Raw genomic sequence first — 3,434 nt, forward strand, 5'->3', positions numbered from 1 at the left:
ACTGCTACAATAGGTCTATTTAAAAACCTATGTCCTTTTAGCTTTCTGAGTTCGTCATCTGATCAAAACATTTTGATAATAAACTGAAATTATGAGCCAAATGCAGTGTGTGTTCTTTACAGGAAATAGCAATAAAATAAAACTCTCTGCAAATAAGTGTCTACACTCGCCCCTGAGCCCCACAGGCAGAGGGAGATTCAATTCCCAGTGTCCACCTGCCCTCCTGCAGCTCCGGGCCATCCATCCTGCCATCAGTGCTGTGGCTGTCGGGGTGTCCCGAGCAGGGCCAGGAGCTGCACTGGGTGCTCCCTGTGGGACCCTTCCAGCTCGGGGGACACTGTGTTCTGCATCCTCTGACCTGAGCAGGCCCCCAGGGCTCCTTCGTTACATGCTTTGTTAGTAAACAAAACCCACAACAGACACATCCCGAGCTCTCCACACAGGAGAGCCTCTCTCTGCACAGGAATGAGCCTCTCAGGGAAAGGGAGAAGCTCTTCTGCTTTCACCCAGGAACCAACATTCCCCACAGCTTTGTACAACACGGGTATTGTAAAAGGCAAACGTAGCGAATCCTGTGCCACTGGCCCTGCTGAGGGAACAGAGCCACGGAGCGGCTCTGAGGGAGCCAGGAACGGGGCTGGAGATGCACGGAGTGCCCGAGCCAGGCTGGGATCCATCCCAGGGGATCAGGGCAGGATGGCAGAGCCAGGCTGGGATCTGTCCCAGGGGATCAGGGCAGGATGGCAGAGCCAGGCTGGGATCTGTCCCAGGGGATCAGGGCAGGGATGGCAGAGCCAGGCTGGGATCTGTCCCAGAGGATCAGGGCAGGGATGGCAGAGCCAGGCTGGTCCCTGCACACCTGAAGGAATGCCCTCGCCTTACTGTGGGGCCCGGCAGGGTTCAGTTCCTTGCCCTGAGGGCTGATGTCCCATTACAGGGCAGGATTAAAGAATTCCAGACACACCCGTCAGTAACAAACACGGAGGGCTCCTACCTGAGGCGGCTCCGCGGCAGGTCCAGGCGAGCAGGGGCTCTGAGGGAACCGAGGTCCAGGCGGCCGAGCCCTGCCGGGCTCACCCCGGGCAGCCCGAGCTGGAACAGGGCCCGGGGGGGCTCTGGGGCACCCTGGGGGCTCCTGCCGCAGGGAGGGGCTGCGGGGCCTGGGGGCAGGGCACGGGTATCCCACCGCGGCCCCACCCTTCCAGAACATTCCCTGCCTGCCCCTCAGCGCTCTGCCCCTTCCAGAACATTCTGTGGCCCCGCCCCTTCCAGAACATTCCCTACCCGCCCCTCAGTTTCCCACCACTTCCAGAACATTCCCTGCCCGCCCCTCAGTTTCCCACCACTTCCAGAACATTCCCTGCCTGCCCCTCAGTTTCCCACCACTTCCAGAACATTCCCTGCCTGCCCCTCAGCGCTCTGCCCCTTCCAGAACATTCTGTGGCCCCGCCCCTTCCAGAACATTCCCTACCCGCCCCTCAGTTTCCCACCACTTCCAGAACATTCCCTGCCCGCCCCTCAGTTTCCCACCACTTCCAGAACATTCCCTGCCTGCCCCTCAGTTTCCCACCACTTCCAGAACATTCCCTGCCTGCCCCTCAGCGCCCTGCCCCTTCCAGAACATTCTGTGGCCCCACCCCTTCCAGAACATTCCCTGCCCGCCCCTCAGTGCCCCGTCCCTTCCAGAACATTCTGTGGCCCCGCCCCCTTGAGGGGCAGTGTGTCCCCCGTGCCCTGGGGCTCCTCCCGCCCCACAGGGTGAGCGGGTGGCTGTGCCCCCCAGCACTGAGGGACCCTGCTCAGGGGTGATATGGGTGACACCTGCCTGGGCTGGGGATCCCTAAGGGACTGCCCAGGGAAAGGGCAGGGGACGGGACTCTGCTCGTCACTTTGTACTCCCACCCCAGAGAGGAGGAGAGGGAAGGACCCTCCGTTAGCCCCCCAGGAGGGTGTGTGCTCAGTGACAGGGTTACTGGTACAGGTAAGCCCAGGTGTGGGAGGCTCTGCCAAGCAGAGTTAACCTCCGGAGCGGGTTAACCTGCTCCCTGTGCTGGGGCAAGCCCTGGGCAGGAGCAACGCACCCCGGAGTCCCTGTCCTTGGAGCAGTGTGGGCTGGGAATGTCCGAGAGAAACTCTGGTTTAGGCAGGTGTCATCCCAACACTCCGCTCTGTGCACATGCTTGTGCCCTGTGTAAACACCCCTAAACTGGATCACAAGCATTAAAGGAATATAAATACAAGCCCAGAGCAGTTTCCAGGATGCCACACGCAGATCCCGGGACAGATGGACAGAGACTTGTCCCTAATTGATTTACTCAAAGAGCTGTCAGGGGGAACAGGGAAAGCCAGGCAGAAGCTGTGGGGCAAACCTGGCACCCAGCTCTGCAGCAACAGCAACTCCAACATTTCCGCTTGGCTTTTGTGGATAAAACAAGGAATAATAAATGAAACAGTACAGATCATCTTAGATCACAGAAAACATCATCCCACCAGCAGGGAAAAAATAGAAATAGGCTTGGAAAAGGTGCCCACCCTAAAGGTGAGCAGGACCCTTTGATCTTGGAGAACTGGATCTCAGGGATGGGATAGAGCTCATTAGGGACAGTTGTTATTCCCCAAAGCCATCACACTGTAACAATATTGGAATGTCCTACAGCCTGACACAGTGACAGAACCGAAGCTATGGCCTCTCTTCAGTAGTGTAGCACCAGAGCTCTGCAGGAAATCTGAATACACGTGGTTTTCTTCTCATCACTCACCAGCATCCGAGAGAAAAAACCCAGCACCCAAACACTCATTTTGTTTTTCAAGAATTAAAGGCCCCAAACTTTTTGCTGCAGCTCTGACAGCCCTGCACATGTGGGGAGCTTCACATGGTACAGCTGCATTGCCCAGCCACCCCAGTGGGCTGTCCCAGGGTGGTTACAAAAGGTCACTTTGCAGAGCACTCCGTGGGCTTCCAACAGTGTGGGGGATGCATAATTTCTTGGAATAATCCTCTTTTTATTACTCTACAAAACTGGCAGGAACTTTCCCTTTGTACACAGCAAGTCAGTCTGACAATACTGAAGCCAGCCTAGAAAGTTATTTTGTTTTGCTCTGCCAAATCAGATCTTTCTGCTCTCAAAAATCAGGTAAAGCTAAACCAGATTGTAGTGTTTATATTTTAGCTCTGTAACATTTTAATTGGAAACATTCGATTTCCAGTGTTGTGAGACACCCAAAGAGCCACTTGGGCCAACAGGATCGTTTCCCTCCAGGCCTGGTAAATGAGCTGAGATGTGAAAACACGGACGTGGTTTCTATGGAGTCTCTGCTGGCCCTGTGTCAGTCAGAGCTGGGATCAGTCAGGGTGGGCTCAGAGATAATGAGGTGTCTACTCACACAGCCCACCTGTACAGCTGAGCTGGAGGGGATGTTCTCACCTGGCAGTG

The 3,434-nt window shown here is 56.0% G+C and overlaps 1 long non-coding RNA gene across 1 annotated transcript in view; it reads right to left on the reverse strand.

Annotated features, from left to right (window-relative positions):
* The window catches only part of LOC116791957, a 41,399-nt gene extending 40,219 nt beyond the window's left edge, over positions 1-1,180 (reverse strand). Inside the window, exon 1 of the long non-coding RNA XR_004358912.1 lies at positions 995-1,180. This is a non-coding gene — a long non-coding RNA (uncharacterized LOC116791957). The remainder of the gene's footprint in view (positions 1-994) is intronic.
* Positions 1,181-3,434: the final 2,254 nt, after the last annotated feature.

Source organism: Chiroxiphia lanceolata, chromosome 10, assembly GCF_009829145.1.
Source record: "Chiroxiphia lanceolata isolate bChiLan1 chromosome 10, bChiLan1.pri, whole genome shotgun sequence".
Lineage (NCBI taxonomy): Eukaryota > Metazoa > Chordata > Aves > Passeriformes > Pipridae > Chiroxiphia > Chiroxiphia lanceolata.